This window comes from Vicia villosa, linkage group LG2 (genome assembly GCF_029867415.1).
Source record: "Vicia villosa cultivar HV-30 ecotype Madison, WI linkage group LG2, Vvil1.0, whole genome shotgun sequence".
Classification (NCBI taxonomy): domain Eukaryota; kingdom Viridiplantae; phylum Streptophyta; class Magnoliopsida; order Fabales; family Fabaceae; genus Vicia; species Vicia villosa.
In genome coordinates, this window is record NC_081181.1 from 55,811,579 (window position 1) to 55,827,908 (window position 16,330).

Consider the following 16,330-nt stretch of genomic DNA (forward strand, 5'->3'; position numbering starts at 1 on the left):
AGTGTGAAAGTGATAATTTTGAGAACCCGTGTTACGGAGCAGGATTACGTTTTATGAATTTTTATGAAGAAAAGTGACACCTTTTTGTGTTGTACTCTGATATAGTTTATTTAAATTATAGCGTATTTTCTGTGGGATTAGAAGGGTGTTACAAATATCAAGTAATCAACAAACAAACACGTTCAATGGAAGAAAACAAAGTTTCAATATAAATAAGAATTTTAAAATGTGTTGCCTGTAGAATCAACAAAAAGTCATAATGATTAAAATGAGAACATCAAAACCCTCTCTTCATCACCACTTAGTAACAACAACAAAAAACCCAAATTTGAAGAAGAATAAGCGCACCACCATCTCAAAATGCTCTTTTGTTGTGGTTGTTACTTTCCATTTGTGATGGATTTTCATAGCGATTTTCCACAACTCCTTGTGGTCGTTGATGTCAGATACTGTCTTAAAGGGTCTCGCCATTTCGTTGGTCGCGGTTGAAGATAATGAATGCTTCTGAAAACCAGGAAGGGAGAAACGGAGGAGCAAAACGAAAGCAACAAGAGGGTTGATTTGAAATGAAAAGTATGAATGACAAAGGGGGCAGAAGGTAAGAAGTAATAGATCTGATGTGATCAGACATGTGAGAAGCCGTGAAAGAAGTACAAAGGGAGCTATGTTTCAGTTGAAAAGTGAAGGATATTAGTTGGGACAACATGCATTTGGTTGTTGTGTGTGAGACAAATAGATAGTTAGGATACAATTAGTCATTCATTAGTTAAGATAGGGGCATGAAATGACAAAAAAAACAAAAGAGGGTGACGTGGAAATCAAATGCCATTAGGTAGGAAGGTCTTTTCTACAACTATAATTTTTCTTATATGGTAGATAAATTTAAAAAAGAGTAACATATCTCAATGGTATTTAACAAACAATAATAACACCATAATTGGTGGTGACAAATGAATGATAAATGAACCAAGTTGAAGAATATAGAAAAAATGAAGGATAATGGACGAACCACAACAACAATGATAGAAACGCTGAATTTTCACAGAGGTGGCGTGTATATCATAAATACTTATTCTATATGTTGTAATGTTGATGAAATTTTACTTGATACCAATGATAAAAGCTTGTTATAAGTTAATAAGAGTTTTGATTCAAACAAGCCCTTAATATTCTATATGCTTTCTTAGTTGAAAGTCTAATATATGTTTAGGGTCTGCTCAAGGTCTGCCATTGCATTTGAATGCAGATGTAATAGTAATCTTTGTATGAAATATTAGAAAGCTAGGGGAAAAGTAATGAAGAATAGGTGCAGGAAGAAAAACTCAAAATTAAATAAATAAAAAAATCCTATATGGTATTGGCCCATTATTTCGTTGGATTGGACCTTAATAATGTCTTTTGGATTGAGCCATTCCAAAGTTCTTAGAAAGTTAGTAGTCTTTATATTATTTATTTTCTTTTTCTTTCGGATAGCAATTATTGATAAATGTTTTTTTATACTAAATTACAATTTTGATTTTCTTATTTTATATAGTTCTCGAAACTAATCTTTCTATTTTAAATTCAAACGATTTTATTTCACATTCTTTTCACTTAAAATTAATGATATATATTTTTTAAATGACATATTATGTATAATGCATGATAAATTATATATAGTAGTATTTGTGAAACTTTAAAAGTAAATAATATAAATTATACATTTTTAAAAAAATAACAAGTCATCAATTTTTAGTATTAGAAATTTTATAAACTTTTAAAGATAAATAATATGCTATTAGAAAATGAATAAATTATTAATTTTAAATGCAAAGATATATAAATGAGATCAAAACTTTTTGAATTTAATATGAAATATTATTTTTATGAATAAGATAATATAATTTTTAAAAATTTAATATCATTGAGGATATAAGATGCGTTTGAAACAGAAAAAGTTACACCATTATTTTAATCAAAAAGGCTAGGAGAGACACCATGTGATAAGCATAATAGGATATGACTTTCTGCTTATTATTTGTTTGATTATATATTCAAATATTTTTTATGAACCAAACAAACTAGCTCCTAATCACCATTGGATAAGATTTGGGACCTAAAGTAGCTTTTGAGACATAAAATTAATGGTTTAATATGTCCTTGGATGATATTCTTCCACTAGAATAATACAAGGATTCTTTGCTGACTTTTCCAAACCATAAAAAATGTATAGTAAAAACAACAATAGATTAGTATAAGTGGTTAGATGATGTAATTTATAATGTTAATTTTAATATATCATAACAATTTGTTAAATAATTACAGATTTATTTAATAAGTTTATATAGATAACCATAATATAAATTTTTAAATCCAACAGTCTAATTTAAAAGAAAAATTAACTAAAATGTTATTAAATGATATAAATATTAATGTAATGTGATATATCACTCAATATTTATTTTGACCGGAGGCATCACGGATGCTAATGATATATTAATTCATATTGAATAAATTATTAATTTTATTTCTAAGTTATGACAATCTCTTTGGTTTGGTTTTTAAAATATAAAAAAATAATTAATATTTAAAATATATAAAATTTATTTTATACTATTAATATTTATATGGGTATGATATATTTTGATGTGGAACAGAAGATTGAAGGAGCGAGAATGAATGTTGTTGTAGAAGCTCTCAAATACAATGGTGTTAGTCTTCGGTAGGTGGAGCATAATGAGTACTTGCAACATTGGCACTATGACGTCAACGTCAACGAGGTCAGAGAGGTGTAACTTGTAATAGTAAATGAATTGTACTTGTTATAGTGCGTAAGAACTTTAACATGGTCGATGGTTGAAACCACTCTTGGTAGACATTGCGTGGACAACGGAAGACCGTTCGGTTGGATCTGATGGCTTAAGATAAGTGTGCGACTTCATTCCAGTGTGCGGCCTCGTCGGAGAGTCCCCCATATTCATTAGTCTTGAATGAGAGTATTCTGGATTGGACCTTTCATACTGGGCTGGTCTTGTTGGATCGATTGACTTTAATAAACAGTTGCCCAAGTTCTAGCTACTGGGCACAAAGTTAGGACTAAAGCAAAATTCCATTCTTCATCATTTAAAGGTCCCTGAGTAATCCCTGAGTCGTGAAGGAGACCAGTAATGTGCCAAATGGGAGCAGGTATTCTGGAAAAAGTGCATTAAATGCTTTTCTTGTAAATGAAGTGTTTCATTACGAAAATTCTCTATAAAGCCCTAGGCCCCAAGAGTAGGGATATGGTGACACCATTATAGTACTTAAGTGAATTCCAATGCCATTATGAAAATGAGGTTAATATGTAGTTGTTGATCACGTCTCTTGGTATTCTGCTGACACTACAAGAAAAATTCTCCATCCTGTCCTGATCTTGCACCGTGGAGAATGTGTGGCAAAATAAAAACATTTATGACATGATAACCTTGCTGCTACATTAAAAAAAATTAAAAAAAAAAAAAGAAGAAGTAAGTTTTTGCAGTTAAAGTATGTGTGAAGGTTGTATTGAAAAAAATATTGTGGCGTTATAACCACGTCGTAACACCAAATACATTAAAAAATAAAATGATGTCATCAGGATTAAAAAGGGGAAACTTTGAAATTTTTTCAGAAAATTTAATTGCAGTGTAGTAGTCACGTCGCAAAACAGGTTTCGAAAATTAAAAAAAGTAAAGGAAAAATTTTTCTAGAAAATTTGATAGGTGGCAGGGTTGGTGTACTGATTGGTCAGGCTTTTGGTTTGAGGCATGGTATTCAAGTCGCAAATTAAATGACTATTATAAAAAAAGAATAATATAATAAATATATTTTGAAAATTTTAAATATTTGAATATTTAATAAAAAAAATTATTTTTAAAAAATATACTATTTTTAAATCTATATTATTATTGATTAAAAAACAAAATATATTTTATTTAATAAAATAAAATATATTTTTAAATATATAATATTTAGTAAAATAGAATGTATAAATATTTTATATATATATATATATATATATATATATATATATATATATATATATATATATATATAAGAATATATATTATATTATTTTTTAAAAAATTGATTAAAATGAGGTGCCCCCAAATTCCATAAAGGTGCCCTTATCCTTTCAGCAAATTGGGGCATTATGCACTCCACTTACCATATAAATGCCCCATTCTTTCAGCAGACTGAGGAATCTCGCACCCCACCTACCTCACATATACCTGCATGTGAGGATGAACATGTGGAACCGGATGAGGATGATATTCAGTTAGATGGCGACGATCTTCAGAGGGGATAATCTGACTGAGATTCATATCGTTGACGAGAGATATTATATTTGGCCCGCTAGAAGTTCGTAAGTATCTTATTTATAAATTTTTAATTAAGTATAAATTTTCTTTTTAATATTAATTTACATTTAATGCATGCTAATTCAAATTATTGTTGTTTAGTTTTGGGTCGTGTCGGACTGCTGTCAAGTATGTAAATTATGTGATTCAGCAAATGTATAAAGAAGGTTAGAAGATTTTTGGAGAAGTTTCAAATAAAGATGCTTGGTTAACATTCTTTAAGGTATAATTAATTTATTTTTTGAGTCATTGTTATTTAAATCTTTTTTTATTATAATTTTCTAACTATTTATTTTAATGTCATCAGCAAAAGTGTACGTATGATGAAATGAGAGAGAAACTTGTTAAAAAATTATTAAAGCAGAACATCAAAAAGACTTTCTGATATGCTACGACGTGCTAAAAACATTAGGAACTTGATGGTAGCCGTCCCGAATGGATAGGAAAAGAAGTTTTTGAGGAACTTCTCGTGTATTGGGGTTCAGAAGAATTTAAGGGTAAATTTGAAAATGCAAAATAAAATGAGAGTATCTGGAAAAGGGGGTCACCTTAATGCAATTGGAAGTATAAGTACTTTGGAACATTCTCGATGCATGATAATTATTATCACTTTTTGAAGTTATGTTTTGAATAATTATATGTTTTTAATTAAAGTTAATTTTATTATTTAGGCTAAGAGGTTTGGGAGACAACCACTCATGGTCGAGCTGGTTAAAGAGACTCAGACAAAAAAATCGGGCGATTTTGTTAACGAGCGTACACGAAAAATTTTGGTAAGTTATTCAATTTACATTGTTCGTATTTTTTTTATTTAATGTCAACTTTGTGACGTGATTTTCATGTGGCAATTGAGAAGTTGCGGCATGATTTTCATGTGGAAACTGAGATGTTGTGGCATGAAAATCACGTGGCAACTGATTTTCATTTTATTATTTAATTTAATTTAAGTTATATTTAACTTAATATTTTTATTGTATGTGTAGGAGGATTATCACACATTGGTTGTACAATTTTTGATCAATAATCCCCAATATACTCCTAGAGAGTCTGAGCCGCTTCATCCAGATGTGGATTTTTATATTTAGAGTGAAGTCGTTGGCGGAAAAGGGCTTAATGGATGCTTTTTTATGGTTGAAATTTGACGGGCAACTTGATAATGGGGATAAAACTTTATTTCAAAGAGTTAGAGATGGGGAAGGATCGTCACTTCCACCACAATTGACACCGCAAATAATGAAAACAATAAGACAATTGGCGCTAACTGAGGCGAGACTCGAGTCAGCGCAACGTGAGGCGGCGCTAAAAGCCTAAATGGAGGAGCAACAACGAAAAATAGAGCTAATGGCGAAGAGGCAAGCAAAGATAGAGGAGCAAATGCGGCTATTTAGGCAATTCCAAAGAAGCGGTCATCAAACGTTTGGTAGAAACATAGGAGTCGGTGGAGTTTGTGGTGCACCGACGGATGAAGAGAATAATGATGATATTAACCTTGATGATTTTTTCGATCGAAAGACCCATAAGATTAATTTTATTTGTATTTTAATTTGAAATTGTCTAGGATATTAAATTTTAATTTATGTTAGATATTCAATTTAATTTTAACTCGTAGTTTTTTTATTAACTATATTTTATTAATTATTAAATTTTTTATTTTTATTTTGTATTTAAATAAATATTTTTTATTAATATTATTAATTTTGAATCAAAACTAATAATAAATTTTTTTAATTAATATTATATCAGATTTTATTTTTTAAAACAAAATTAATGTTAGTGACGTGAAATACATGTCACAGATTAGTGACATGCAGATCACGTCGCAACTTGCTGATATGAACCAGAAATTAAAAAAAGAAAATCAGTTATTTAGTGACATGGGATTCATGTCGCAATTTTGTGACATGACATTCACGTAATTAGTGACATGTAGATCACATCGCAACTTGTTGATCTGAACTAGAAATTAAAAAAGAAAATCAGTTATTAAGTGACATGGAATTCGCGTCGCAACTTTGTGACATGGCATTCACGTCACTAATTTCCTACGTTTTCTGTGCCCTGTCTGCCATGCCTGTTGAACAGAAAAGCTTTTGATTTGCGTGCAGGATGTTGCGACGTGATTGTCACGTCACTAATTAGCGTTTTTCTGTAGCGTGATTGTCACGTGATTGTCATGTCACTACAAAGTTGCCTCGCACTCCTCTGCAGCATAGACATTCACGTCGCAAAAAATAGGTTGTGACGTGAAAATCACGTCACTAATGAACGTTTTTTTGTTGTGTGATCCTTAGTCATATATAGATCTATGCTCTCTGGTTTTCCATACAATAGGTAGAATGTCATCTGCCTCTCTCTCCCTTCCTCTTGCAATAGAGTTTCATAACTCTATTCTTTTCTATAAATTAAACTTTGTAAGTGATCTTATAATTTCTTCAATGAAGTATTCTTTTCAAATGCCGAACAGTCGACAGGTTTCTAAGGTTTAGAAATTTTTGAAATGAATGTGGAGGAAGAGAAGGAAAATAACCCTTTTCGAATTTGAATCTGTATCCGCGGAAAGATCAAATTAATTAACAAACATTTATGGTGACGCAACAAAAAAGATCTGATGAACTCGACGTGGAATTTCGTGAGAATTATAAAACAATCCCCACAAACGAAGTCAAAATTCCAATGTCGAACATAAAATTGATGATGTTTTGATGAATGTAGTCGTAGAACTTATCTGGTACGACGGTGTAAGTCTCCAATATGTGAAGCATAAATGTATATGCAAGAATATCATTTCAACATCCAAGTTAGTGACATGAGAGGTGTAACTTGCAATAGTAAAATAAGTGTAACTATTATGGCTTGTAAAATCACTCTAAGTAGAAGTGGCATGGAGTACAAGAGACCATTGGATTAAACTTATGGCTTAAGATGAATGTGTGACTTGATTTTGATAGACGATCCCGTGGTGAGAGTCCACATGCACATCACTCTTGAACGAGAGTATTATGAGCTGAGTCTTTCATATTGAAATTGTTTTTGTTGGATCATTTGATTGACCCGAAATAGGACTATCATGATAAATATTTATAATTTTTTTAAAATTTAATTGAAAGTCTTCCCATATTTTTAGCACTATTTTAAAAATGCTAACGAATGTCCCTGAGACACTCTTTAAGAGTTTAAAAAGATATATTTTTGTTTAGAAATATGTATGTTAAAATATATTAGAAATTAAAATAGTTGAATTTTTTAAAGGATAAAAGATTTACTTTTATTTGAAAATATTTATATTCAATGAACTAAAAGTTGAAATAATTGATTTATTTAAAAAATATTTTTTTATTTAAAATCTTAAATAGTATTTCTCGGACACTCCTTAGCAAGGATCCTTATATATTTGCTAGAGATTTAACGCAATAAATTGCAAGAATGATATTTTACATTTAGGATCAAATTAATTGTTTATTCTACATAGATTATAATATAAAGAACTTTGAAATTCAGTATATTCGAAATCGAGTGGTTTAGATTACATATTAATAAGATTTCCAAAAAAAAAGAAATACCGAATGTACTATATATTCTAGATCAGAAGATTAATACGAGTCACTATATGACGCAATTGTTAAGTCAAATTCAAATCCAAATTACGTTTTCCAAAATTCACTATAGGACTATTGCAACTTAAAAAAAAATTCATAAACTTGTTAGACCCAACTCATCAACTTATCGGTGTGTGTAACTGTAAAGCATAACAAAGTCACCAGCTGGAATGTGCAATAAAATACAAAAATATTTCTAACAGAATCTTTAGGATCCTAGAGGTACAAATATTAGCAGCAACTTTATGAAATTAGGGAATCTTTTCTTTACAATATTAAATATATATATACTTGCCAAAGAATAATAATATAACCTACTAGGGACTCTACTTTACACACTTTTTATATGGTAAAACTCTTTACACACACGATTACACCAATTGTGTAATATGAAATTGGACTTGACTTATTTAAAGTGAACAAATATTAAAATGAGAAAACTTAAGTATGGAAGCTTTTCATTTTCTGAAATATTAAGTATTGACATTTTAATAGATCTATAATTGGTTATACGTTTAAATGTAGAGAAAAGAACCTACCTCACAATTTAAAGTGAAAAAATTGTTTGGCTAAAAAATAGTTATAGTTATACTGATATGAGAATTATCATCCAACTTATAACTAATGTGGATAATGAGTAATCTTATTAGAATGGTTCAATCAGAGAAAATTAAGAATTAAATGTATAATATAAATGATAATTTATTCACATCCTAATAATTTTGGGGAATGTTTTTTCCAAGCCTATAGAGATATAGTCGGGATTGATGTAATTAACTTATTGAATCAATTCTTTGAACAATGTTGAATTATTCCTCATCTCAATTCGGTCAACGTAACTTTGATACCTAAACAATATGGAGCAGACTTTGTTGAGCAATATAGACCTATTACACTTGCAAATTTTCAATTCAAAATCATCACTAAGATCATTGCAAACAAGTTGGTCATCTTAGCTCCTAAAATTATTTTAGAACACCACATAGACTTTAATAGGAGAAGACATATTTATAAATGCATTAGGATTACTTTAGAAGCCATTAATATGTTTGACAAAAAATCTTTTGGAGGTAATATGACTTTCAAGATATACATCAGAAAAGTCTTTGATACTTTAGATTGATTATCTCTTATTAAAGTTCTTGTTCAATTTGGCTTTGATAAAAAAAATGATTGGATTCTTACCATTTTACACACAATCAAACTATCAATCATGATACATAGGAAAATTCGAGTTTTTTTCTTGCTCTAAAGGAGTGAGGCAAGGAGATCTCCTGTCTCCCTTGCTCTTCTACACTATTGAAAAGGCACTTAGTGGGCAGTCATATATGTTGATGGATCATGGTAGTTGACATGCATATCAGTTGACAAAACACATTCCTAACCACACTTTTCACATGACCTTATGATATTTTGAAAAGCTACCAGGAACAATGCTCAAATCATTTACCATCTTCTTTAAAATATGGTTAAAATACTAGTCTAACACATTAATCCAACTAAATGTAATCTTTATGGTGGAGGTACTTTTAGATTTAGGCTAAGGAACACTGTAGATATGCTTGTATTCACTGTGGAACAGACACCGTTTAACTATTTTAGAGTTCCTATATTCAAAGGCAAGCCTAAAAATCATCATCTTTAGATCCTTTTAAGAAGAGTATTGGCCAAGTTGGCTATTTGCAAGGGTCACCTTCTTTCTATGATAGGTATGGTTCACTTGGTCGAGTTAGTCATACAAGGCAAGCTTTTGTATAGTTTTAGGATTAATGAGTGACCAATCAATCTTCTTAACAATCTAAATTCTTGCATAAAAAAATTTGTATGGACATGTAGCATATATAGTAGAAAACTAATCACTACATCTTAGAAGGTTATTTTCTCACCTCTATCTAAAGGAGATCTTTGTATAACATATATTGAAACAATAAGAAAATTTTGGTTGTTTATTTGTTTCTTGCAAGTTATTGACTATCAATAATCAATGGTATTTTATGCCTATTAGTATATACTTCAAACAAACACAAAAAATAATCTTGCATCATATTTCTTCGTCAATATGGCCTGGCATTAAGCACTCTTTTTTCTTTCTAGAGCAACATAGTATATGGAAAGTTGGTAAAGGGAAGAATATTGGTTTATAGACTAAGAATTGGTTGGGATACAAAATTAAAGATTTACACTTAGTATCGCTAGTGGATATGCAACTTATGCAAACTCCTAAGATCAATTCAATTACCCATATTTTGAGAGTTATTACAAGTCCTAATACTTAAATATTGTTATTTGTTTTACCATTAAGTAGTCAAATTATTGCTTTTTACTGTTTTAAGATTAGTTTGTAAATAGCACAATAAATTCTCTCTTGTAGTTTTTATGTGTTTGTTTCTTGTGAAAGGTTAGTTCTGATGAGGCCGGGCACGACAGTCTGGGACAGTAATTGGTACCCAAAGGAATGTAGAAATCTAGAAGCGGATGAGAAAGGAAGAAACATCAACTGCGTTCCTAGGGCACATGTAGCAACAATTTGCGTTAAAAGGAGAGCTGATTTGAAAGGATGAAAATAAGGCGCTAGAAGACAAAATCCAATACATAATACAATCACTAGTATGCCATTCTGCCAAAAGGACAATGAAGTTTTCTTGTCTGCACCGCTACACTTTGTCTCACACTATTGTCTGTACCTGATTACATTATTGTACGAATGGGAAGAAATGAAGGGAATGTTGTTTATTCTCTCTTGGTCGTGATTTGATATTTATTCTCAATCACGTGATCCAAGACAAAGAGAAAAATCCTAGCTGAAGCAACCATAAAAGTAGCTCTTGAAGAAGTGAAAAGATTTCAACATTTGTTATAAAAAATCACTTAGAAGAAACTAGTGAAGAAAAATGACTTGAGTGAAAATGGAGAGTTTTCTTCTTATCATCTTAAGTGCCTACTGCTCATACTTGGTGTGATAGAAGTTGTCTCTTGATGATCAACCATTGCAAGAAGACGAAGAAGTTGCTCTTAGGTTATTATTTCTTTTCCACTATGTGTTTCAGAATGACTAGCTTAAGAACCAGTATTGTTATATGTACTCAACTCATTATAATCTAAACCTTTTATGTTGAGAAATGAGAAGTTAATATAATGTATTCTTTGTTAAAACAAGATTTGTTCTGATCAATATTCTTAGTTTTGATGATAACAATGTATATGAATTTTGTATGAGATAATGTGGTACTCTAATACTATGCAATTTCCATTTCAGGAATTATATAAAGAGTATGCACAAAATCAGCGCAAGAAGCACTGACTCAGAAGGTTCAGCATGCAACATCAGAACATGGTCTGGCAAGACATCAGAAGATGGTCAAGCAGAATCAGAACATGGTCTATGGAAGCATCAAAAGAACTTGAGATCAGAAGCAGAAGCACTGAAGTTCTCATGGTATCACGCTCAGAAGCACTTCAAAGTCAGAAGACAAGAAGATGCTCTGCACCAAGCTGTTTGACTCTAATGATATTCAAACGTTGTTTACACAAACATTAGATCAGAAGCAAGTACTAGCTGGCAGGCTATGCTGACTGACAAAAGGAACGTTAAAAGCTATTAAAGGCAACGTCAGTAGACACAGCGAAAGCAAGGCTCGAGGTAGTTGACAAAAGAGTGAAACATTAAATGCAATACTGTACGGATCATGCAAAGCATTAAATGCTCCCAACGGTCATCTTCTCAAACGCCTATAAATATGAAGTTCTGATGAGAAGCAAGGTTACGCAATTATGAACTTTGAACATAACACTCGATTCAAAAATGCTGAAACGCTGTTCAATTCAAAAGCTCTCAAACTTCATCTTCAACCTCACTACATTGCTGTTGTAATATATTAGTGAAATTAAGCTTAAACTTAAGAGAAAATCACAGTTGTGATAATAGCTTTATAAGAAGCATTGTAACTCTTAGAATTTGTTTACATTAAGTTGTAAGAACTAGAGTGATCAGGTTGTTGATCAGAATACTCTAGAAAGTCTTAGAGGGTATCTAAGCAGATTGTTCCTAGAGTGATCAGGTTGTGATCAGTATACTCTAGAAGACTTAGAAGTTGTCTAAGTGGAAAACCATTGTAATCTTGTGTGATTAGTGGATTAAATCCTCAGGTGAGGTAAATCACTCCAAGGGGGTGGACTGGAGTAGTTTAGTTAACAACGTACCAGGATAAAAATCATTGTGCAAATTGTTTTTATCTTACAAGTTTTAAAGCTACACTTATTCAAACCCCCCCTTCCTAAGTGTTTTTCTATCCTTCAATTGGCATCAGAGCGTCGGTTCTAAGGTGCAAGCACTTAACCGTGTTTAGAAAAGATTCAGGAAGAGAAAAACGCTTAAGTCAAGATGGCTGGTGAAGATCCATCAAATACATATACATCTGGCTCAACTGAGCAATACAATGGAAATGGTAACAATGGTTACACTAGACTACCAGTATTTGATGGTGAAAACTTTGAATACTGGAAAGATAAACTTGAAAGTTACTTCCTTGGTCTAGATGGTGACTTATGGGATCTGCTGATGGATGGTTACAAACATCCAGTGAAAGCTACTGGCGTAAGGCTTACAAGACAAGAAATGAATGATGATCAAAAGAAGCTATTCAAAAATCATCATAAATGTAGGACTGTTTTGCTGAATGCTATCTCTCATGCTGAGTATGAGAAGATATCTAACAGGGAAACTGCCTATGATATATATGAGTCATTGAAAATGACCCATGAAGGAAATGCTCAAGTCAAGGAGACCAAAGATCTTGCCCTAATCCAGAAATATGAAGCCTTCAAGATGGAGGACGATGAAAATATTGAGAAGATGTTTTCAAGATTTCAAACGCTAACTGCTGGATTAAGAGTTCTGGACAAAGGCTACACCAAGGTTGATCATGTTAAGAAGATCATCAGAAGCTTGCCCAGAAGATGGGGTCCGGTGACTGCATTCAAGATAGTAAAGAATCTGAATGAAGTCTCTTTGGAAAAGCTAATCAGTGCCTTAGAAGCCATGAGATAGAGCTGGATGCAAATGAGCCTCAGAAGAAAGGTAAGTCTATTGCATTAAAATCCAATTATAAAAAATGCACTAACGCTTTTCAGGCTGAAGAAGTATATTCTGAAGAATCAGAATCAGAAGAAGAAGATGAAATGTCCATGATCTCCAGAAGGGTAAACCATCTCTGGAAGAGCAAGAAAAGGAAGTTCAAGAGCTTCAGAAGTTCAAAGAAGTCTGAAAGAGGAGAATCTTTTGAAGGCAGAAGATCTGACAAGAAGAAGGTTATCTGCTATGAGTGCAATGAGCCTGGACACTTCAAGAATGAATGTCCAAAACTTCAGAAGGAGAATCCCAAGAAGAAGTTTCATAAGAAGAAAGGACTTATGGCAACATGGGATGATTCAGAATCAGAATCAAACTCTGAAGGCTGTTAGAACAAGATTTGTTCTGATCAATATTCTTAGTTTTGATGATAACAAGGATATGAATTTTGTGTGAGATAATGTGGTACTCTAATACATTGCAATTTCCATTTCAGGAAATATATAAAGAGTATGCACAAATCAGCGCTCAGAAGCTTTGTCTCAGAAGGTTCAGCATGCAACATCAGAACATGGTCTGGCAAGACATCAGAAGATGGTCAAGGCAGAATCAGAACATGGGTCTATGGAAGCATCAGAAGAACTTGAGATCAGAAGCAGTAGCACTGAAGTTCTGATGGTATCACGCTCAGAAGCACTTCAAGGTCAGAAGACAAGAAGATGCTTTGCACCAAGCTGTTTGACTCTGATGATTTTCAAACGTTGTATTCTCAAACATCAGATCAGAAGAAAGTACAAGTGGCAGGCTACGTTGACTGACAAAAGGAACGTTGGAAGCTATTAAAGGCAACGTCAGTAGACACAGCGTGAACAAGGCTCGAGGTAGTTGACAAAAGCGTGAAACATTAAATGCAATGCTGTACGGAATACGCAAAGCATTAAATGCACCCAACGGTCATCTTCTCAAGCGCCTATAAATATGAAGTTCTGATGAGAAGCAAGAACAACAACTCTGAACCAAATTCTGTGAATATTAACTTGCTGAAACGCTGTTCAATTAAAAGCTCAGAAACTTCATCTTCATCAAAGCTCACTACATTGCTGCTGTAATATATTAGTGAGATTAAGCTTAAACTTTAAGAGAAATATCACTATTGTGATTATAGCTTTTCAGAAGCATTTGTAATACTCTTAGAATTGATTACATTAATTTGTAAGTAACTAGAGTGATCAAGTGTTGATCAGAATACTCTAGGAAGTCTTAGCTTGTGTCTAAGCAGTTGTATTTAGAGTGATCACGTGGTGGTCAGGATACTCTAAGAAAGTCTTAGCTTGTGTCTAAGCATTTGTTCCTAGAGTGATCAGGTTGTGATCAGGATACTCTAGAAGACTTAGTCGTGGGCTAAGTGGAAAACCATTGTAATCTGTTACGATTAGTGGATTAAATCCTCAGGTAAGGTAAATCACTCCGCTGGGGTGGACTGGAGTAGTTTAGTTAACAACGAACCAGGATAAAAATAACTGTGCAATTTATTTTTATCGTTCAAGTTTTTAAGACTACACTTATTCAAACCCCCCCCTTTCTAAGTGTTTTTCTATCCTTCAAAGGCGAGCAAGCAAACTTTGCACTGATGGCCACAGTGGAAGATGGATCAGAATCTACATCAGAATCAGATTCTGAAGATGTATTTTCTGAACTATCTAGAGAAAAGTTAGTTTCCAGTTTAACTGAACTTCTGGAACTCAAGGCTCATCTTAGTATCAAATACAAAAAGCTGAAAAAGCTATTTGAATTTGAAACTAAGAAGCTGGAAGTGGAAAATTCTGAACTGAAGGAAAAAGTTTTAAAATTATCCAAAGATATTGGATCTCCTTCTGAATCAGAAAAATTCATTCCTAGTCTCAATCATATTCTGAAAGAATACGACTCGAGCTTCAGGAAGTTTCTATCTAGAAGTATTGGCAGAAGTCATCTTGCTTCTATGATATATGGTGTTTCTGGAAACAAAAGGATTGGCGTTGGCTATGAGGGTGATACCTCACAAAAATTTGAACCTGTTGATGATTTGAAAATCACATACAAGCCATTGTATGATCAGTTCAAATATGGCCACTCACATGATATTAGGCTCACTTCATATGCCAAAGGTTTTAACACTTCACACACCAAGAAGCATGTGACACAACCTAAAAAATATCATGCTGCCAAACCTAAAGAATATCATGTTGTTCCTCCTGTTACTTATCATGCTAAACCCAAGTTCAATCAGAACTTGAGGAAAACTAACAAGAAAGGACCCAAGAAATAGTGGGTACCTAAGGAGAAGATAATTTCTGTTGCAGATATCCTTAGCAGCAAAGAAGACAAAGCACAAAATGTCATGGTACCTGGACTCTGGGTGCTCGCGACACATGACGGGAAGAAGGTCTATGTTCCAAGACCTGGTGCTTAAATCTGGTGGAGAAGTCAAGTTTGGAGGAGACCAGAAGGGCAAGATTATTGGCTCTGGAACCATAAGTATTGGTAACTCTCCTTCCATAACTAATGTACTTCTCGTAGAAGGATTAGCGCATAAATTATTGTCCATAAGTCAATTAAGTGACAATGGTTATGACATAATCTTCAATCAAAAGTCTTGCAAGGCTGTAAGTCAGAAGGATGGCTCAATCCTATTTACAGGCAAGAGAAAGAACAATATTTATAAGATTGATCTTTCAGATCTTGAGAAGCAGAAGGTGACTTGCCTTATGTCTGTTTCTGAAGAGCAATGGGTCTGGCACAGAAGATTAGGACATGCTAGTTTGAGAAAGATTTCTAAGATTAACAAACTATATCTGGTCAGAGGACTCCTAAATCTAAAATACAAAGCAGATGCTCTTTGTGAAGCATGTCAGAAGGGCAAGTTCTCCAGACCTGCATTCAAATCTAAGAATGTTGTCTCTTCCTTAAGGCCGTTAGAACTTCTGCACATTGATCTGTTTGGACCACTCAAAACAGCATCTGTCAGAGGGAAGAAATATGGATTAGTCATCGTAGATGATTATAGCCGCTGGACATGGGTAAAGTTCTTAAAACACAAGGATGAGTCTCATTCAGTGTTCTTTGAATTCTGCACTCAAATTCAATCTGAGAAGGAGTGCAAAATCATAAAGGTCATAAGTGATCATGGTGGTGAATTTGAGAACAGATTCTTTGAGGAGTTCTTCAAAGAAAATGGTATTGCCCATGATTTCTCTTGCCCTAGAACTCCACAGCAAAATGGAGTTGTAGAGCGAAAGAATAGGACTCTACAAGAAATGGCCAGAACC